General features: G+C 44.6%; 1 protein-coding gene across 9 annotated transcripts in view; it reads right to left on the bottom strand.

The window, feature by feature from the left end:
- Window positions 1-23,232, bottom strand: part of PACSIN2 (protein kinase C and casein kinase substrate in neurons 2) — a 145,195-nt gene that overhangs the window by 69,226 nt on the left and 52,737 nt on the right. The window lies entirely within an intron of this gene.

Below are 23,232 nucleotides of genomic sequence, written 5' to 3'. Positions count from 1 at the left end.
GCAATAAATTAAATTAGCATATACCTATTTACACCCATTGTGAATGCATTAGTAATCTACCCACCAATGCCTACTTTCCATTCTTTCAACACCTGTATATTGAGTGCCTGTGCAGCCACACGGTGTTCTGAATGCTGGGAATCTAACAGGGGACAGAACAGACCAAAACTCCTGCCCTCGTGGGTCTGTGTTCTGGCACAGGTGACTGACCCAGCAGGTGCTATGCAGAGAAATAAGCGAGGATGAGACAGGGAGGAGACAGAGACTGCTTCTAAACAGAGTGACCAGAGAAGGTCCCCAAAGAAGGTGACACCTGAGACAACATGGGAAGAAGTAAGCCATGTGGGCCCCCAGAGCACAGGCAGCCCCAGCAAAAGGCAAGAGAGGCCCGCCTGGCATGTCTGAGGCACAGAAAGACAGCTGTGGCAGCAGTTCCTGGTGAGATGGCTGTGGGTGAACCCAGGCAGGCGGCAGTAGAAATGACAATGCATGAGCTTAAATGGGCACCGGAGACAAAACAAAATGACCTCTTTGTTCAACTTCTAGCCCCACCACCAAAGTTCACCTCTGAGCCCCTGCCTAGATGTCACGGCTCGATCACCAAGGTTGTGTGCAGTGACTACCACACACTGAATCTCCACATGGCCTCATTCTCAAGGAGCCCTGTGCAAGCAGTCAGGCATGTGAGTCAGCACCCGAGGTGCTTTCACTTACCACACCCTTTGCCTGGCCGCAAATCCTGCACTTCCCCTAACTCGGCTCTCCCTCAGACTCGGCCAAGGCCCCACTGTGGGTGAGGAGCAGGGACACTGGCTCCCAGCCCTTTCCACTGCACCCATGCAGCTCCAAGAACAGCAAAGTCCAGCATCCCTAGGGGGGTCACACGATCTGAAGACCAGCCACACAAATAAGGAGCCCCGCAGGGGGACCCTTCTCCTGGCTCGAGTAGTCTGGACTCCCATCTCCAGAAGGCTTCAATCTCCCACTGGAGAACCCTGGAATGACAGGGGTAGAAGTCTCACTTGCGCCTGCCTGGTTGATTTTTCCCAGCTAACTTGCTCCCTGCCCTCTACCCACAGTTGTACAGAGTAAAACAAAATCATCATGTTAAATACTAGATTCTAGATGACAGCCCTAAAAACGACTGTCATTTAAGTTGGGCAAAATTTAAAATGTTTTTGAAACAAACCAAGCAATCACTTGAGGTAAGTTTGGGGAAGTCTTTTGAAATCAATCACTCTCTCCACTGGAGATCCAGTGTCCAAGTTGTTTCCTGGGCTCACGAAGCAGCAGAAGGTATGAATGGAGAATGTTAGGCAGTGAATTACTAAAACCCGAGGATGAAAACACAGACGGTTCTGAAGATCCCACAGAAAGATATGCCAGTTAATCTTATTCTTAAAGTTGGCCTGAAGAAGAGAGGGAAGCCCCTGATGTAGAAACTGCATAAGGAAGCCTCCCCTCTGGAACACACAGGAGGCGTCAGAAAGAAGCCTGACCTTCTCCCTTTCCCATGACCTTAGAGGAATGGAAGGTCACAGCAGCAGTGGCTCAGAAGCAGGTAGGGAATCTTTTTCTACGGGAAGAGCTCACCAGGTGTGTGCTGTATGCCAAGGACCACAGCAAGCAGAGGGTGTCCAAACAAGAATGCCTCTGCACAGGCCAACTGCATGTTCCGCAGGACCATTTAGCTTGCACCATCTCCCTCTCAACAGCCTGGCACAGTGGCATTCCGGTGTGCTACCCGTGCCCGGCTGGTGAAGAGCCTGTCTTTCTCCTACTCCACCTGAGGCTCCAGGAGGGAAGGGCTTGACCCTTTTTATCTAACCCAAAGCAAGTGCTCAAGAAACAAGACAGGAAGACAAGGGGAAGGGAAGAGAGGAGGTGCTGCTTGTGCTGGATCCCGAGGTGGAGAAGGTAAAAATGTTGTCTGTGACAAATTCGTATTTTTTAAAAATCCTATATGCAGATTCACATAGTAACCCTTAAAATAACCATGTTTCCCCCAACATCTTTACAGGTCAAAGGAAACAAGCTGATGACCAGCCATCCTGGTGGCATTCAGACCACTTGCTCCAGCTGACAACAACCTGGGCTACCAGAATCAGCAGCAAAGGTAGGACAGGCCCCAAGGTCACCCGTCCCAGTTCAGCCCATCAGCTCTTAGCTCACCTATGCAACTTAATGAAGAGCTGGAGCTAACAGCGTGTTATTAGATGTGTCCCCCAAACTCATTTATCTTATGCAATGGGAACACATCAGCTGACAGATCCAGACTTGCCTTGGACTGATTTTTACAGCAATATTTTTTTAGCCTCTGGTTGGTAAGCACCCTGAGAATGTGGAGATGGAGGCTGAACACTTCCCCAACCTAAATACTCAGTTGATGTTCCACAGGTTTAAAATAGAAAAACTTACTTTAAAAAGGACAAAAATGACACTTTTTCACATTTGATATTAACATGCGAATTCAAACAGGAGTGTAAGAAGATGTACAAGAGTCTAAACTTTTTTTTTTTTTTTTTTTTTTGAGACGGAGTCTCGCTCTGTCACCCAGGCTGGAGTGCAGTGGCGCAATCTCGGCTCACTGCAAGCTCCGCCTCCCGGGTTCACGCCATTCTCCTGCCTCAGCCTCTCCGAGTAGCTGGGACTACAGGTGCCCGCCACCACGCCCGGCTAATTTTTTTTGTATTTTTAGTAGAGATGGGGTTTCACCGTGGTCTCGATCTTCTGACCTCGTGATCCGCCCGCCTCGGCCTCCCAAAGTGCTGGGATTTCAAGCGTGAGCCACCGCGCCCGGCCAAGAGTCTAAAGATTTGAAAGAAAAATGATTAGAAGTGACGCAGTTAGAGCATGCAACTCCACAGCTCCTCTCCTCCCCGTTCCAGTGGAGCCAACCCCACAGCGGGAATGGGAAGCACTCCCACAGGGCAACGTTTTTAAGAGAAATATATAACAACTTTTGCTTTCAAAGTTGGTGGGACTAGAACACACAATGGAAGGATGGAGTCAGGAGACCTGGATTCTTGTGCCTGCTCTGGCTTTTACAGTCCGCCTAACTCTATGCAGTGACTTCCTGCCAGTCTGTTTCCTTACCTACAAGACGGAGAGACACTCCCTGGCCAGCCTAGTCCTCAGGGTGAATGAAAGGTCATTATCACTGGCATCCTCTAGTCATCTGCTTCTTCGCTAATTAATACATCTTGAGCACCTGCGATGTTCCAGGAACAGGCGATGGCAGTGTGCAAGATAAAGTCCCTGACTTCTAGAGACTGCATGTTAGTGGCAATTGGCGTCTACCTGGCCTTCAATAAACTACTGAATGAAGGAAAACTCTACCTAGCACCAGACACAATTACTGGGTTTCTAAAATGGAGTTATTCCCCCAGTCCCCTGCATCCAGCAGCCTGCTGCAGTGAAGCTCCTCCGAAGGCTGTGGGCAGGAGCGGGACAATGCTTACTATCAGCTCCACAGATGTTACCTAGTACTACTCCTACACAGTCAGCGCCTTAGAGAACAAACAGTAAAACCAAGTGGAAAGCACGCATGGGCTTAAAAACTCAAACTCCTTAACTACTCAGTAATTAGGATGTCATTTTACACCAAAAATAGATTTTTCTATTTTATACAATAGAAGGAAAGAAATGCAGTGAAGAGTGAGTCATTAGATCGTGACCTTATGCTGTCTTCATCTCTGAATCTCAGACGCTGTGCAAAGCAGGGGGTCAGCATGTGTTTGCTGAATGAGTAACACTGTTCCTGTCAACAGGAATACGGGTTACACCAGGTAGCTCTCAAACTTCCTCCTCAATCCACTCCTCCTTTTACTTCGTGGAAAGGGAGGGGGAAAGAAGCCCAGTCTCCAAGGTCAGCCAGTTACACCGGAAGCAGTGCCACCAGAATGTGAGCCCCGCCCTGGGACAGGGCACAGAGCCCTCACTAGCATGCTGGAGAGGGGCCACCCCAGGTCCTGGGTTTCCCTATACCCAGCTGCTTCTCTTCAAGCTGGTGAAGCCCCTGCCACCGCCACCGCCACCACCTCCTCCCCTACCTTGGGACTTTGTGTTTAATCCTGGAAGTCACAATTTAGGAGGCTCAAAAAATAAAATTCTGGGTATACAAATTGAAAAGACCCAAACGTGTCTGTCAAGAATAGCCAAAGGGATGGGATTATTTACCAGGAGAGGCTGTGGGAGGGATGATGGGTGAAGTACTTGAGATTCTTGCTATTTTTCTAACAGCTTTATTAAGATAATAATTCACACAGTTCACCCATCTAAAATGTACACAATGATTTTTAGTGTGTTCACAGAGTTGTGCCACATCATGACAATCATTTTAGAACATTTTCATCACCCCAAAAAGAAACCCCACACCCTTCCCCAGTCATCCCCCACCTCCTCTACTCCCAATCCTGGCAATCACTAATCTACTTTCTGTCTCTATGGATGTGCCTATGCTGGACATTTCAGGTAAATGGGATCATAACATGTGGTTCTGGTGATTGGCTTCCTTCACTTTTTCCAGAATGTCTTCAAGGTTTGTCCACGTTGCAGCATGTGTCAGTATTTCATTCCTTTTTGTTGCTAAGTAATATTCCACTGTATGAATATACCACAGTTTGTTTGCCCATTACCAAGTGACTGGACATGTGGGTTGTTTGCCACTTCTCAGCTATTAATAGTGCTGCTATTACCATTTGTGTACAAGCCTTTGTATGGACAGATGTTTTCATTACTTTTGAGTAGATACCTAGGAGTAGAACTGCTGGGTCATAATGAGAAACTTCCAAAGTCAGGAGTTTCAAACATTCAGCCAGACTGCTTTCCAAAGCAGATGCATCATTTGACGTTCCCACCAGCAGTGTGTGACGGTTCCAATTTCTCCATATCCTCACCAACACATGTTGTCTTTTTTATTGTAACCATCTCAGTGGGTGGGAAGTGATATCTCATTGTGATTTTGATTCGTGTTTCCCTAATGACTAATGATGTTAGGTAACTTTTCATGTGCTTATTGGCCATTTGTATATTATCTTTGAAGAAATGTCGGTTTAGATCCTTTGCTCATTTTTTAAATTGGTGTGTCTTTTTATTGTTGAGTTTGGGGTTTTTGTTTTGTTTTGTTTGAGACAGATTCTCACTCTGTCACTCTGTCACCCAGGCTGGAATGCAGTGGCACAATCTTGGCTCACTGCAATCTCCGCCTCCTGGGTTCAAGCGATTCTCCTGCCTCAGCCTCCTGAGTAGCTGGGATTACAGGCATGGGCCACCACGCCCAGCTAATTTTTGTATTTTTAGTAGAGACAAGGTTTCACCATGTTGGCCAGGCTGGTCTCGAACTCTTGACCTCAGGTGATCTGCCCACCTCTGCCTCCCGAAGTGCTGGGATTACAGGTGTGAGCCACTGTGCCTGGCCTTTATTATTGAATTTTAAGAGTTCTTTTTTTTTTAATTCTTTCAATTTTTTTGGTAGAGAAAGGGTCTCATGTTGCTCAGGCTGGTCTCAAACTCTTGGCCTCAAGTGATCCTCCAAAGTAATGGGATTACAGATGTGAGCCAATGCACCCAGCCAAGAGTTCTTTATGTATTCAAGGTATCTTTATCAGATATATGATTTGAAACTATTTTCTTCCATTCTGAGTTGTCTTTTTACTTTCTTGATAACATCCTCTGAAGCACAAAAGTTCTTAATTTTTATGAAGTCCAATTTACCCACTTTTTTCTTTTGTTGTTTGTTTTGGTGTCATATCTAGGAAAACATTGCCTAATCCAAGGTGACAAAGACTTATGCTATGTTTTAAGAGTTTTACATCACTTATTATGACTAATTTTTTTAAGTTTTTTTAATTAAAAAAGTTTTACAGATTTAGCTCTTACATTTAGGTCTCTGATCCATCTGGAGTTAAGTTTTATATGTGGCATGAGGCAGAGATCCACATTCATGCTTCTGCATGTAGATATCCAGTTGTCCCAGCATCACTTGTTGAAAAGATTTTTCTTTCCCCCATTGAACTGGCTTAGCATCCTTGTCCAAAGTCAAATGACCATAAATGTAGGGGTTTAGTTTTGTTTTCTTGACTCTATCTCATTTTTCCATGTCTATCCTTATGCCCGCACCACACTGTTTCTTGAATACTGTAGATTTATACATTTTTGTAAATTGGGAAGTGTGAGCCCTCCAACTTTGTTCTCTGACTTTTCAAAACTGTTCTGACTATTCTTGGTCCCTTGCATTTCCACAGGGATTTTTTTCCACAGGAATTGGCTTGTTGATTTGGGATTTTGAAAGGGACTGCTGTGACTCTGTAGCTCAATTTGAGGAGTACTGCCATCTGAACTATGTGAAGTCTTCCAGTCCATGGATGTAGGATCTCTTTCCATTTATTCAGGTCCTTTTAAATTTATTTCAACAATGTTTTGTAGTTTTCAGAAGATAAGTCTTACACTTCTCTTGATAAATTTACTCCTATTTTATTCTTTATATACTATAATAAATGAAACTGTTTTCTTAATTCCATTTTTTGAATTATTCCTTGCTAGATTATAGAAAATATCGTTATTTTTGTATATTGATCTTGTATCCTACAACCTTGCTGAACCTGTATATTAATTCTAAGAGTTTTTCTGGTGGATTCCTTATGATTTTCTTTATATAAGATCATGTCATCTTTGAACAGAGAGTGTTTTACCTTTTCCTTTCCAATCTGTATGCCTTTTGTTTTCTTGTCTAACTTCGAAGTTCCTGGTTAGACCCTCCAGTACAATATTGAGCAGAAGGAGTGAGAACAGACATCAAGGTCCTATTCTTCCGGATTGTAGGAAGAAAGATTTCAGTCTTTCACTGCCAGCCCTGGAAGTTTTGATTAATACCCTTTATCCAGTCAAGTTCCCTTCTGTTCCTGGTTTGTTGAGTGTTTCTGTCATGAAGAGGTGTTGCTTGGGGTTGGATGTTTTTTGTTTCTTTTGTTTTGTTTTAATATTGCAGAACAGGCATCACCAAGGACCTAAGTTAACTTAGATTAAAACCACCTGACATTACATATCTTGATGAATTTCAAGTGTCATAAGGAGCTAAATAAAATCCATTTTAAGCAACCCAAAGAAAAACAGCTTATTCTCTGGCTTTGAGAAAAGATAAATTCGTGATAATAAACAAGGTATCAGAGGAAAACATGAATGTGGCCAAAACTTACGTTAAACTTTTGCACAATACAATATGGAAGGCAAAGAAAGAAAAAGACACAATTGATAAAAATCTTATTACCTAAAATACATTAAGAGCCGATACAAAGACTGAGGATCCAATTCTACTGGACAAAGAAGTTGCTGGAGAGGAACAAACAGAAGAAGAGATGGCTGGGCAAGACAGGAATGCTCACTAAGCTCCACCTGCTAAGCCAGACTGTGTCGGTAGTCCTGGCCACATCAGTAGTGAAAAGTCCACACAAAGCCCCTAGCCTCTCCTGTCTACTGTGTTGTCCACTGAGCAGGCCTCGAGTGGCAGCTCTCAGAGAGTGCTGTCTCCTGAATCAGCCTGGCCTGAGGGACTCTGTGGAACCGCACCCCCAGCCATCCTACAAGGGACACACAGACCAAGCGAGAAAGACATTTGTGTTAGGTTAAGTCTCTGAGACTTGGGGTTTGCTTGTTACTGCAATGTAACCTAGCTAAATATAATACAACAAATTCCCATGCAGGAAAAAAAGCACAACTTCCTTTAAAATACGGAAATAACTTGCAAAATAAGGAAAATTAATATGACAATGCCAGTTTTGGTGGGGCTATAGGAAAACAGAAATGTACTCTAACATTGCTAATAGGCTTCATGGAAAAATCTGAAAATACAGAACAAGGCAGATAACAGTTACCAAACTCTGACCCTTAAGTCCCACTCTGGGGAACATGCCCCAAGCAAATAAACTCAAAGAAAAAATAGCTTGGACAAAATGTTCATCACTGCAATATTTATAACAGCAAAAATTGGAAACAAGTCAGCTGCTCAAAGCTAAGAAAACAATGGCGAGTTGACAGAAAGGACACCACGCATCCATTACAGAGGACTAGCAGGTGAGCTATTTTCCATCCGAAATTGGGTATAAGCAAAAAAGGCAGAGTGGCACAGCGCATCCACTACACATCAACTTGTAAGGCGAGGACTGTAGTCGGGCACAGTGGCTCACGCCTGTAATCTCAGCACTTGGGGAGGCCAAGATGGGCGGATCACCTGAGGTCAGGAGTTCAAGACCAGCTGGGTCAACATAGTGAAACCCTATCTCTACTAAAAATACAAAAATTAGCCAGGTGTGGTGGTGCGCCCCTGTAGTTTCAGCTACTCAGGAGGCTGAGGCAGGAGAATCACTTGAACCCGGGAGGCAGAGGTTGCGGTGAGCCAAGATCACACCACTGTACTCCAGCATGGGCGACAGCGCAAGACTCGTCTCAAAAAAAAGAGGCAAGGGCTGTGTCATCTCCGTATCCCCAGCACTTAGCATGAGGTAGATGCTCAAATGTCTGCACAGTGACTGGATGTCTGCACAGTGACTGGATGTCCGCACCGGCAATTATCAAGCTGACAGAAGCAAATCAGTGGGGGACGAGGGCAAGAGGAGTCTCTGGGGAAACAGCTGACACTCACCAGCTCATTTCTGTAGTGGCTGCAGTGTGCCTTCTCCCAACCTCCTCTGCCTGTTCCTTGGCTGCTGGCGCTCCCCAGGTTCTGTCCCAGGCCCTGTCTCTCACCTCTTCTGTTCCCACACACCAAACCACCTTTAACCTCAAGCCCCTCATCTGCTGTCTGGCCCAGACCCGCATCTCTGCCTACTAGATGCCTCCACTTGGCCATCACACAGTCCTTGCAAACTATCCCCTTCTCTATGAGCCCGCTCCTGTTCCTGGGTTTTCTACATCAGAAATGGTCCCACCATTCATTCACCCAGCTTCTCAAGCCAGAAACTCCTCTTCTTCCCACACCCAACCCCCTCACCACTACCACATTCAATCAGCTTCCAAGACCAGACTACAGCAGCTCTTCAGTATCTCTTGAATCCTCCCACTTGGCTCTGTCCCCACGATGATAGCTACCTTTGCTAAGGCCACCATTGCCTCCTGCCTAATCCTTAACAACGTCCTAACTGACCTGCAGCCACTTGTTTAGTCCCCGACTCCCTTCATTCTCCATGACATTACTGTGACTCTACCACGGTGGTTGGAATGTCTTCTGGAAAGATCAGGTTTTGCCTCTACTCAAACTCCTCCCCCTACTTCCTCCCGAAGCCAGCAGGGCCTCCAGGCTGTAACTACTGCTCATCCAGCCTCACCACTCACACCACACTCCTGGCCACACTGTACACGCTCTGGCCACCGTTAACAACCTGTGTCTCCCAACACAAGCACCACACTCCTATCAGCTCCACCCCTTCACGTACACTGTTCCCTCTGAACAAATGCACAAATGAATTAGAGGAGGTGGAGGAGAAATCAACTTCTCATAGCCAAATAGTTTCAAAAGCAAAATTATAAGAATCCTTCCAATTACTTTTACAACATAAAGAAGTGTTTAAACTGCATGTGAGCATAACATACCTAATATAATCCAGGGTAGGGTCTCCAGAAGTATGGATACCCAAAACCCACCACAGTCTAAGGGGGAAGTAAGGACAAAGCTAATAAAGCCAAAGGATTTGTCCCTGGGGACAGGAGTGGAAGCACTCACTGAGTGCCACTGCATCCAGGAAGGAGGCACACATTGGCCTCTGAGCCTGGCGAGAGCAGCAATGCACCATGGGCTCACCCACTACTTGGGGGGCTGAGGCACAAGAATCACTTGAACCCAGGTGATGGAGGTTGCAGTGAGATCGCACCACTGCACTCCAGCCTGGGAGACAGAGCAAAACTCTGTCTCAAAAAAACAAAAAGAACAAGTGCTCGCTGATTTGCCACCAAGTCCCCACAGCAAGAAGCCCCAGTTACACAACACATAAAGCTGCCTGCCCAGGACTGATGCAGTGTTATTCGAGCATAATCTTAGGATCCCTTCAAACAGGCACGCGCGCACACATGATCCTCTCTCGTCCAGCTGGGGATCAGGACTTGAGAGCACATGAGGACGCGTCAGCTCATCTCTGCCACCACTGCCCTCGCTTCTGGTGTCCTCACATCCTAACCGCGGTATTTAACAACTGACAGATGGCCACAAATACAGGAGACGTGTGGACCACGTTGCAGGGAGCTGGGCTGTGGGTCCGGGTGCCCGCGTTTCCCCTCTGATGCCTGAAATTCTCTGTGCGGCTCCATTCCCCTTCATGCCAGTCTTCAGGATCATGCCAGAACAGCCATGGCCACATACTTCCTGGTGACGCCTCCTCTCAGTCAGAGGCACCTGCCCAGTGGGACAGCTCTCCCTTAAGCTGCAAGTTTTCCAACTCAAGAGACGCACTTAAATCCTAAAAAAGAAAACTCACACAGGCCCAGATAAGACAGAAAGATTCTCCTGGCGTAAGTAGAAGGAAAAAATATAGAATGGGTCAGGAGGCTGCCCTTTGCTCAGGTCAGAAAATAGGGGCATTCACAGGGGGCAGAGTGAGCAGGAAGGAGGGAGAAGAGGAATGCTCCAGGTCACCCTTCGAGGTCTGCTGTGGCAGGTTCCCAAGACAGACAAAAGGCATTATTGACAACATGCATGAGTCAGAGTGGCCCCAGGTCAACGCTTCAGCTTCTTTCAACCCCTCCACTTTCAGGCAGCCCCTTCTAGAAGCAGGACTTCCTGTCACACAAAGGGCCTCTGTGGCCCTTTGTCCACAAAAGAGGAGCGGCCTCTTCCCATGCTTGGAGGCGGCAGTTTCGGAGGCTCTTCCCTACCCAACAGTCTGATGAGCGGAATCCTCAAGAGGAGCTGAAGCCCTGGTCTGAACAAGCTGAAAATGACAGACAGCAAGAGGGGACAACACCAAAGAACATGCTAGCCTGGATGCACAAATCTAGAAGGTCTCTGAAATCTGCAACTATGAGTCTTCACAAGACCCTGGGGGTGGGGGGGACCTCTCAATGATCCAGCTGCCTCAGGCAAAATACCTAAGAGCTCTGTGCCTGACACTGCTCATCGGTAAAATGGAATCCAATCTGCCTGACAGGTTGCATGGATCAAATGGCATCCAGCTGGGACCTGGCACAGTGCCTGGAGTATGGGGACCTTCCACAAGCATCAGCCAGGGAGAAGGTGACTGGGGCCAGGCTCCACAGCAGCCCAGCTCCTGAGCCAGTAAGCCAGGTGCCCCCACATTTGTGCACTCCATTCTCACAGGGTTGATGGACACTTGAACAACCTCCTCCAACACAGTGGCCAAGAGCTAGGAAACAGTTCTGCACAACATGCTACGGGGACACACAGAGGGTCCAGAAAGCGTGCCCAGGGCTGATGTTTCAGTGGGAATTCTTCAGCCGGAGCAGCAAGGAAAGGCACGCCAGGTAGAAGAACCTATGTGACAAAGGGGAGTTAGAAACCAGCCCAGTGCAGGGTCACACTGGTCCTGGAGGGCAAACCCTGGGAAGCTGCTGAGGCTGTGAAGGAGGGGAGAGGGGACTTACAAATGGCAGGGTGCTGAAGATCAGACACCAGCCCAAGTCACTAGTTACTCCACCACAAGAGTGACTTCTGCTGCCTTTACCTACCAGCAACAAGTAGAATGTCCTGATAAAAGCCCACCACGAGAATGCTAGGTAAGCATGGACAAGAAGAGGTCACACCCATCAGAAGCACCATCTAGAAATGAACCGCCTAAATACCTTCTCAACCAGTACTATAAATATGTGCCTTTGAAATTTAAAAAGCCACACGAGCTGGGGGTGGTGGCACATGCCTATCTATAGTCCCAGCTACTTGGGAGGCTGAGGCAGGAAGATCACTTGAGCCCAAGAGTTTGAGGCTGCAGTGAGCTATGATAGTGCCTGTGAGTAGCCACTGTACTCCAGCCTGGGCAACACAGTGAGATCCCATCTCTAAAAAAAAATTTTAAGTACAAACCACGAGAGGATTTGGTTTTCAAATATTTTCTGGGCATCTATGCACTCAACTATGGTGCCGCTTTCTCAAGAAAATATTCTATTTCATTCAAAGGTATCAGCTAGAGCCAAAGCACTCTACTGTAGAGAAGAATACAGAGCCAGTTTGGTGTGACAAACTGATAAATGAATTCTCACTTGACAGTGCTTTTATTTCTAAAAAAAGGTCACATAAAATGAACCAGCCAGTAATTTGGAAAAACAAACAGGGAACTCAATTGTCAAGCAACAATCTGAAACTAATAGGCTTAAATCAAGCATAAAATTAATAGCAAAAGTTTCCCTTAAACAAGGAGAGTGGGCCAGGCATAGTGGCTCACGCCTGTAATCCCAGCACTTTGGGAGGCGGAGGTGGAAGGATTGCTTGAGCCTGGGAGTTAGAAACCAGCCTGAGCAACATGGTGGGATCCTGTCTCTATAAGAAGGACAAAACATTCCTTAAATAGTAAAAAAAAAAAAAAAAAAAAAAAAAAAAAAAAAAAAAAAAGGAGAGTAGAAGAGAATAGGGTTTAAACCAGCTGTGACAGGTGAACATTTTAACTTCTAAGCTACCTTCTTACCAGCAAAATGGGAATAAAGGTGGCTGACCTACACAGAGCAGGAATTTAAATGACACATTGTATGTGAGTGCCTGCAAATGTCAGTCTCCCGCCTTCCCAGCCTTCTTGCTCCTAGTATGACTCCTCCTGGCCTCTCTGGCAACTCCCACCCCCCACAGGGAGGATATGGCTTCGTGGCTTCAGCAAGCAGGACTTACGCACCCATTCTCAGCTGTGCCACTGAGAACTCTAGAAACACAAAACAAAGATCTTCAACGTTAATCCTCATACACACACAAGAGCACGTGCGCGCGCACACACACACACATTTTGTGATAATACCTGCCTAATAAACATTTCCAGTGACCACTTATAAAGGGGAAAAATTAATGACAACTCTTATTTATGATAAAATGCCGAATTACAATATACAATAATATTGTCTGAGAAGCCCTGAAGAAAATGTCTTGGTTACTCTTGACTTCATTACAATACCCAATACCCCCACTACACACACACACACACACACACACACACACTCTCTCACACATACACACACACACACAGGCAGAAAGAGCCTATCCTTCAGAAAAATTTGTCAGTTTGGCTGTCTCAAGACATAGCCTGTGTCCCAAATTCTTAAATATTTTCAATAAAATGTTTAATTTATTCTAATAAACTGAGTAAATATCAAGCCAAGGAAATTGATTTTAAAAATTATTTTACATATATCTCTCCCAATATTCTAAAAACATTTACTTTCTGAGTTCCAGAAACCTTGCTAAGAGCTAGGGGATGGAAGTGAAAATAAGTGAATAACACCATGCAGGCTCTGCGGTCCAGGAGCTCACAGCACACTCAGCCCTTCATACCCAAGGGTTCCACATCTGTGGATTCAACCAGTCAGGAATTGAAACTATATGGGGGAAAGAAGTGGGTAGCTGCATCTCTACTAAACATGTACAGACTTTTTTTTGCTTGTCATTATTCCCTAAACAATATGTATAACTATTTACATTGTATTTATATTCTATTAGGTATCATAAGTAATCTAGAGATGATTTAAAGAATACTGAAGAGTGTACATAGGTTATATGCAAATACAACACTTTTATATCAGAGATGAGCATCCACGGATTTTGGTATCCTTTGGAGGGTCCTGGAACAATCCTCCAAGATACAGAGGAACAAACTGTCTAAATACTAGGAAAGATAAGACAAAGTCATGCCTAATTAGGCTGAGAGGGAAGGAGGGAATGAGAGAGGAAGAGAGGGGACCAGGTGGGGAGGGGAGAGGAGGGGAGGGGAGTAGGGGAGGGAAGGGAGTGGGCAGGTGGGCAGGCACAGCAGTTTGGATGAGGAAAGGCCTGCAGCTGCACAGCCTCCTAGGAGCCAGCATGAGGTGGACTGACGATTGACGCTGCTGTCCAGGCACAGGCTCAGGAAGGGCTCTGAAGGCCTGTGCAGCCACCATTGCTGAAACTGACTGAAAACAGCAGCCTACAGCCAACTAGTGCAAAGTTAGCTTACAGTAACATTCAAAACCCTAAGTAGCATTCTTACGTCTAAAAAGCTGAACACTTGGGCTTTATCTAAAAATATATGTTTAAGAGTGGGTGATTACCTAGAAAAAAAGTCCAGATGGCTATGTACCAAAAATGTGAATTCTTCTATTCAATGAAATGTAACGCAGCCTTACTTACCGTATGCCAGGCACCTCGCTGGGCCTGTGGGGTCCCGGGATGGGTAGAAGTGACAAGGTCCCTGTATATATTCCAGTAGGGGTCAGGGGATTTCAAAGCCACACCAGTGGGTAATGTAGCGGCAGACAGCATTAAGGGCTGGAGCAAAGCATGAAGACAAGTGGGGGACAGAGAGTGACAGGGTCTACCTGGACAGATGGTGGTCAGGGAAGGTTGTCCTGAGTCTTGAATGAACATCTCTGGGTGGCGGAACATGAAAGTCTGGGCTTTTGCATATCTGTATCACTTAATTGTTCTGCCATAAGAATATACTGATTGAGTTGCTTTTGAAAATTCGAAAGGAAAATAAGGCAGCATGTAGGCACCTTCCCTTTATGTAAGCATGAAATCCAAGCTTTTCCGGTAAAGGAATCCATGAGCCTTATCTTCTAGACACGATAACTGGCCTGCAGTATTAATTGCATTCTCCCAAGACAAGTACTTCTGGACAGTCCTGCAAAGCACCCAATCGGTGTCCTTATCACCCTGTGCACACCTGTGGGGCCCAGAGCTCAGCCTCCTCTTCTCTGTGCACACTAGTTTCCTGGGTGACCCTCTCCCTCCTGTGACCTAAAATCCCATCCACGTGCTGATGTCTCCTCACTCAGCCTCTCCCTGAGCTCCAGATCCGGCATGGCCCGAGCTGCTGGCTCAGCATCTCCCCCTGGGAGGCTCACAGGCCTCTCCGACATACTGGCCGAAACCCACCTCTTGCTCCTGCATCCCCCAGTTGGGCTCCTCCAGGACACAGCTGCTCAAGACAAATGCCCCAGTGTCATCCCTGACTCCTCTCCTCCTCTCATGTCCACATAACATCACCTCTACCTCAAAACAGAGCCAGAATGTGGCCGCTTCATACCACCTCTGTCTCAGTTACCCTGGTTCAATCTACTAAACTCAAAACTTGCCAACAGCTATTGTCAACTGTCACAGTTATTGACACTCCCCGCCCTGATTACAAGGTCCCATGTGATTCTAGCCCCTGCTTCCAGCGCCAGTCTCGCTCCTTCCAATCCCCACCCTGGACTCTGGCTACAGTGACCTCCATATGGTTCTCCAGATGCACCAGACTCGGCTTACCTTTGCACCTGCCTCCTCTCTGCTGGGAATACCTGCCTCCCACGTCTGTAGGATCTGCTGCCTCCCAGCATCAGATATTTGCTCAAACATTACCCTCTTCTTGAGAAGGCCTTCCCCAGCCCTGATACTCCAGCCCTAACTCTGTTTTGTTTTCTTAACACTCAATCTCACCTGCCAAATTATATATTTTCTATCTCCACTCACGAGAATGTAAGTTCCTTATGCACCAGGATTTTGCCTTGTTTGTCCGTGTTCCTACCACTGACACGTAACAGGCACATAATAAACACAACTGGAATGAATGAGTCAAGGAATGACAGAGCATAATTCTGTTTTCAGCAGCACAGCAAACCAGGTATCTTAATGACTCTCCTGTTGAAGAAATTTATTTATTTATTTATTATTTTATTTAATTTATTTATTATTTTTATTTTTATTTTTATTTTTTTGAGACAGAGTCTCATTCTGTCGTCCAGGCTGGAGTGCAGTGGCACGATCTTGGCTCACTGCAACAGCCTCTGCCTCCTTGGTTCAAGCGATTCTCCTGCCTCAGCCTCCTGATTAGCTGGGACTACAGGCGCGCACTACCATGCCTGGCTAATTTGTTTTGTATTTTTAGTAGAGACGGGTTTTCACCACATTGGCCAGGAGGGTCACAATCTCCTGATCTCGTGATCCGCCTGCCTTGGCCTCCCAAAGTGCTGGGATTAGAGGCGTTGAGCCACCGCACCCAGCCTATTTATTTATTTATTTATTTATTTATTTATTTTGAGATGGAGTCTCACTCTGTTGCCCAGGCTGGAGTGCAGTGGAGCGATCTCGGCTTACTACAATCTGTGCCTCCCAGGTTCAAGCAATTCTCCTGCCTCAGCTTCCCGAGTAGCTGGGATTACAGGTGTGTGCCACCAGGCCCAGCTAATTTTTTTGCGTTTTTTAGTAGAGAAGGGGTTTCTCCATGTTGGACAGGCTGGTCTTGAACTCCTGACCTCAAGTGATCCACTGGCCTCGGCCTCCCAAAGTGTTGGGATTACAGGCGTGAACCACCATGCCCAGCCCTTAAAGGATATATTTTTAAAAGAAGGAAATTATTTCAGACAGAAAGCCCCGAAGCACAAGAAGGAATGGTAAGTGAATATGCAGATAAATATATTGGATAAATCTAAATAGCATTAACTGTACAAAAGACAATGGCAAATTTGCAGGATTTAAAAAATCAGAAAAAAAAACTGGACAAGTTGAGAGGGCATATGGAGTTAAAATGTTTTCTATCCTTCCATTGTTCAAGAGAAGGGTAAAGATATTACTTTAGACTTTGTTAAGTACACAAAAATATCTAGGATAACCACTAAAGGAGCAGGCTGAGAATTTAATTTCTAAACTAAGAGTGAAAAAAATGCAATGGAAAGTGGGCACGATGAAATGCAATCAAAACAAAAGGGAGAATAAAAATCTCACCAGAAGACTATAGCCAATAGAAATTACAAGAATAAGAAAAAATTGCATGTCTATGCAAATTGCATTGAAGGGCCTAGCCACTGCAATAAGAAAAATAAAAGGTGTAACAATCAGAAAAGAAGAAACATAACAGCATTATTAGCATTAATAAACCATTATATGGTTTTAGCATGGCTGACGAACAGAAGAAGGGAATTTATCTAGAATGAGAGCTCTCAGCTACAATTTGAGAGCTATATGTTTAAATGCAGTGCTAAGGGTTTCATTCAACGTGAAGAAAAAACCATTGTCTTCATTTTATAGCTGAAGAAACTAAAACTCAGAGAGGTTAAATAATTTGTTCAGCCGGGTGTGGTGGCTCACACCTGTAATCCCAGCACTTTGGGAGGCTGAGGTGGGTGGATCACCTGAGGTCAGGAGTTCGAGACCAGCCTGGCCAACATGGTGAAACCCCGTCTCTACTAAAAATTGAAAAATTAGCCGGGCATGGTGGTGTGTGCCTGTAATCCTAGCTAGTCGGGAGGCTGAGGCAGGGAGAATTGCTTGAACCCGGGAGTTGGAGGTTGCAGTGAGCTGAGATTGCGCCACTGCACTCCAGCCTGGGCAACAGAGCGAGAGTCCATCTCAAAAAATAATAATAATAATAATTTGTTCAAAGCCACCTGGCAAGTAAGCGGCTAGTTTTGAAATTAAGACAATCTGTCCCCAAGGCTTTACTATACTATGATGTCTCGACACATGATAAACATTTATGTGCCCTCTCAGAGGCAAGCGTGATTGTGTGATTACAAGGACACTGGAGGAAAAAAGAGATGAAATTCACCTAAGGAAAGCCAGGGAAGAGGGGGAATGCTTAGAGCAAGAATGGTATTCTGGAGAGAATAAGGACAGCACGTACAAAGGTTAAAAGGCATGAGGCTGGGTGCGGTGGCTCATGCCTGTAATTCTAGCACTTTGGGAGGCCGAGGTAGGCAAATCACTTGAGGTCAGGAGCTCGAAACCAGCCTAGCCAACATAGTGAAACCCCGCCTCTAGCAAAAAACTCAAAAAATTAGCCGGGCATGGTGACATGTGCCTATAGCTCCGGCTACTTGGGAGGCTGAGGCATGAGAATCACTTGAACCTGGGAGGCGGAGGTTGCAGTGAGCAGAGATCATGCCACTGCACTCCAGCCTAGGCGACTGGGCAAGACCCTATCTTGAAAGCAAAAAGCACATAAAGGAAGGTTCTCTTGGACAGAGAGTAGAGAACAGCCCATCGAGCCTCTAGTCTTGGGCTGTCCAGTATGGCAGCCACCAGCTATTAACACTTAAAATGTAGTTAGTCCAAGTGAGAAACTGACTTTTTTTTTTTTTGAGACAGGGTGTCACTCTGTCATTCAGGCTGGAGTGCAGTGGCACTATCACAGCTCATTGCAGCCTCAACCTCCTGGGTGTAAGTAATCCTCCCACCTAAGCCTTCTGAAGCTTGGACTACGAGTATGCGCCACTGCACCTGGCTAATTTTTTATTTTTTATGGAGACAGAGGACTCACTATGTTGCCCAGACTTGTCTCAATGACTTTTTAATTTTAGTTAATTTTAATGTAAACAGTCACATGTGGTTAGTGGCTACCACACTGGACAGCACAGTTCTGGAGGTTCAAGTCTGGAGAAAGGGAAATGGTTAGAAGACCAGGAAAGAGGAATATATCCAAGAGGAAAAACAGACACGATATAGTGATGGATAATGCCAGGGAATGGGGGACGGGGGCAGGGATTCAAAGTTACAAATTTTGGAGACATGGTAGGTGATAATGCCACAAAGAGAAAAATAGAATTAAGAACAAACTGGTTTGGGATGAAAAATAACTGGTTTGGATCTGATAAATATAATGTTCCTGAAGCATGTCCACATATAAACGGCACTCCAGCCACATCAAGCTCCCAAGTCTGGCAGATTCTGACCTCCTTGCCTTTGCATATAGTGCTCCCTCTGCTTCTCTTGGGTACCTAACAAACCACTCCCCCTAAAACTCATCATCAAACTGGAGTTTCCCCCAATCTCCTCCATTCTTCATGGCAGAATAAGGTCCCAATAGCTCTTTAAGACTCATCACCCTGCTGCTGAGAAGTCTCTTTACCTTGCTGGACTGTGAGGTCCTCGGAGACCAGAATTCAATCCTAACTGTCTATGGATCCCTAGAGTCTAGCACAGTGCCTGATGTGAACGGCGTGGACAAGAGACCAAGAAGGTAAACTGAATGAATGAATGAACAAACGAACGAACGAATGAACGAACAAACAAATCAACTGATCCAGCCAGCCAGCATCCAGGTGAACTGTCCCTCCAGGTAGTGATCGAACGGATGGCTGGAAATAAGCCCAGAGCTCACACAGGTGCCTGCATGTCTACCAATAAAAGCTGTCATACCTGGAGATAGCATCAGGGGGGAAAAAAAAAAAAAGGCTGTCAGGTGCTGGGACAAGTACAGTTTACATAGCCTCACATCATGACTTTTCATCATCATGACAACCTCCACCATCCCAAATGCAAACTCTTCAACCTCAGAAGTTCACTGGGTACACCTAAGATTCAATTTAATGTCTTTGAGTTCAATGTGAAATATGAAAGATTTATCCTCCAAAAGTGGTCTTGCCGCTTTCCTTCATGGCTTTATGGTCTTGCTTTCTAACATTCTTCCTGCACAGTAATGGTAGGATCTGACTAAGTGAACCTGAGGTGACCGTCCCTATAGATGGGAAAGTAGTAGCAAATGTTTCTGTCTTCCAAATCAATAGATACCGGTGATCAGTCTACTATGCCCTGTGCTATTTTTTCTTTATGTGTCAGTTCATAGCAGAGAAGATAGAGAAGTCACTTCATTATCCCCAAAACTGTCATGTGCTTCATTTATTTTGTTAAACTAACACTACCAATCTATGTTAGGAATTTAACAGTCAAAGAGAGAATTCCAAATTGGGAAGTTCAACATTTTGTCCTGTTAATTACATCAACATTTTGTCAAGTAAGCATTTTCCAGCAAAATCATTCTTCCTTGTTCTCCTTCAAGGACTCCACTGTAGAACAAATCCTGATGGGAAACATGACTGAGTATGAAATTCATAGCACCCTTCACATTAACAAAAAGATAATCTAAATCCTGTACTATTGTGATGACCATTGGCACACATTTCAAATTAATTCTAACTTCCTATTAGATTAAGTTTCTCAAAATAAAATATGTACCATGAGCCCACATAAAGATTTATGTCTTATGACTCATATATGACAGAGTCTAAAAAGAAAAAATTTAGGCCAGAGCCCCAGGGCTGGAGGAGACGTCAGGTAGACACAACCTGTTACTTGGTGTCAAGGCAGAACTGTGACACGCAAATATATTTAGACCAGCCTAGTGAAATGTGACTACAGTGCCTTCAAAAGTAATCACTATGGAAAGGCAAACAATGTCATTCATTCATTCATTCAAATCAATAACCCTTGTCTGATTACTATCTCACCACACTGACATACACATACATGCTCCTCTTTACCAAACTCTAAGGGTCTAGGATACTGGGGGACGTTTCTTCATAGTCTTAGAGAAAGTTCTGAGGCCACCTCTAGAATCTGGTCTGGAGAGCTGCCCTGGGCAGAGGTGGACACGAAAAAGGCCCAAACACCAACAACACAAACTCTGAGATTTCTAAGCCAACAGCAGCCCCAGGGGGGCTGCCGTTTAACCCCTTCTCAGTTTGGAGCAATGCCAGCACTGCAACAGTCTGGTATCCCTTTCTCATCTTTAAATCTCACAAGCACAGCAGCATTTATACTAATGTAGGCAGAAGCTAGAGGCCAGGGAGGGAAGCATATCAAATGTTACTTATAGACTGCAGAAGATAAGAAGGTCAATTATACACTAACAAAAGGAAGCCGATTGGAATATTCTATACTTAATATATACTGAAAATATAATAGTAAGTATAAAATGCTAATTGGGGAACAAAGGTAACTAAATTATGGGAGAAGCGAACTAAGCCACTGCAGCTCCTGAGCCTGCAGCCTCACTTCTTCTCCAGGTCCCAGGATAATGTCACCTGGCTCACTAAATGAAAGCAGCACCTCTTCAAGGAGACTGACAGAAAGTGCCCACTAGAACACCAGGAAGGAAGACGGTTCTGACACACTGCATAAAAATATTGCTTATGTATCCCACTTCATTCTTCAGTTTTATAAATTAAAATAGTTGTAAAGTTATTAAATTCAACTTCAAATACAATTAATATATTTATGAAAGTGCCTGTTTTCCTGAAGTGCTTTTGTTTCAGAAATCCTTCAAGGCATATATTCGAAATACTTTAGAAAATACAAATAAGTGCTATCCTGTGAACCTCCCCAAGGTATTTCAAGGTGACTTTGGACAGACAGTGATGGCCACACCGAGGTCTAGGAACAGTCACCCACTGTTCTCAGCATACCTGTTTATAACTAACTCCCACACCTGAATTTCAGAGGATTCAAATTCAATTTTTAGCAGAGACCATTTTTAATGATTCTGGAAAATTGTGAGTAAATTCCATTTTTATAAATTAAATCATTTTCTCCTTTATTTATATTATGTTGTATTATTTTAAAGTCTTTCATATTCCAATACCTCTTCAGTTCAGCTCAAGACAGAGCTGTCAGTATTCCCTTATAGGGGCTGAAAGGCAGAAATGCTAAATGTTTGGGGTTTCCCTTTCACACCCTGAAGAATCCTCTTTCAAAGAAGAATTGAGTGCTTGTCTGTTTCTTGTATCAGTTGTGATTGTATTAAGTTCGGCATTCTCATCTGGCAAGCTATCCCATCGTGAGGCCCGCTTCTATCAGTAACAACTGACTGTCTCTCCCCTGAGCTAGGGGAGAGGCAAGCAAAACTTTATAATATAGAGAATTGTTGATTTTTAAGAAATGTCAATGCTCTTTGTACTTGAGGTAATTCATTATACATCTATGCCAAATGGTACTTACAGCAAAAAAGTTATTGAATAAAAGCTGAGTGTTTGAAAGTGAAACAAATATAAATGGACTCATCAGCAGAAAAAAAAAACACTCTTAGCTAAGTGATATTCATCTTAAGATAATAATGTGAAGAAAGCAGATTACTGTAATGGAAAGAGTAATGACCCTGGTCATGAGACCAGAGTTTCAGACTCACTTGGCTACCAAGGAGATGAGTGACCTTGGACAAGTCGTCACCTCTGGATCTCAAGTCCTTTGGTAAAGCGAGGAGCCTGGAATATTAACTCAAAGAGCCATTACAGCTCTAAATACTGCGTTCCCACCTTCTGCATTATGCCGCCAAATGAATAACAGAATTGTGTGGGTGGGCAAATGGGTCTCAAAGGACTAACACTGTTTAAAAAGAAAAAAGGAAGGCGTATTTTTACTTATTGGCATAAATCTCATACCTGTAAAACATGCTTTGGTTTGAAGTTATGAAACCTCTTTGCTGTTTTCATAAATACAACATTTAAAATTCATCTAGAATTCAGTAGGATGTTTTACTGATAAGAAGGGATCTGAAGAAAGAGATATTCAGAGCTACAAGAGCAAAGACAAAACTGATGGGCCCGATTAAGGTCGAACAGACATACTATATACCTTGGGGGTTTCTAGAAACCTTTCCTGTGCAATCTTAAAAGTATTCGAAACACACACTTCACAGTAGGTAACATTCTAACAAGAAAGCATGCTTTTCTGTGAGGCATAGGCTGCACCAGCACAGTATTTTCTGGAGAACGGAAAGAGGATGCTGCCTTTTTAACGGCAATCAGTAATCCAGTAAGTGTAATTCACTGAGTGATGGATCACTTAAGTATCAGGATTTTAAAAATCTCATTAGAATTACAGCACCACAGCAATAAAGGGGAGCCACTGTTTTTAAAAAATTCCAGAATATGACTTCTAAGAAACAATTAAATACGTACATAAGGCTGCTCAGTTATTAAAACAATAAGATTTTTACATTTTGTTACCCGACAAAAATATAAACAGTGTCTAGTGACAGCCCTCAGAGTGGGACAAGGGCACAGAGTCCAGCTGGGATGAGAAATGAGAAGAACTGAGGGGGAGGATGGGAAGGTGGTCGGGAGGGGTCCTGGAACGGTGGCAGGTGATTCAGAGAGTCTGTAGCAGACAGTCATGAAACAGCAATTACAGTCTCCTGGAAAAGATAATCTGCTTTTTCTCTCTCAAGTCCCACTTACGTGTTTGTAGATTAGATTTGGCTGTAAAGAAAGAAAATGGCAGCATGTAATAAACATTAACGCCTTAAAGTAGGGGGAAAAGCCCTCTACTAACAGCTAACTCAAGTAACTCATTTAGTTACTCGGTAA

Source organism: Symphalangus syndactylus, chromosome 18 (genome assembly GCF_028878055.3).
Source record: "Symphalangus syndactylus isolate Jambi chromosome 18, NHGRI_mSymSyn1-v2.1_pri, whole genome shotgun sequence".
Taxonomy (NCBI): domain Eukaryota; kingdom Metazoa; phylum Chordata; class Mammalia; order Primates; family Hylobatidae; genus Symphalangus; species Symphalangus syndactylus.
This window is presented reverse-complemented; position numbering and strand designations above follow the sequence as displayed.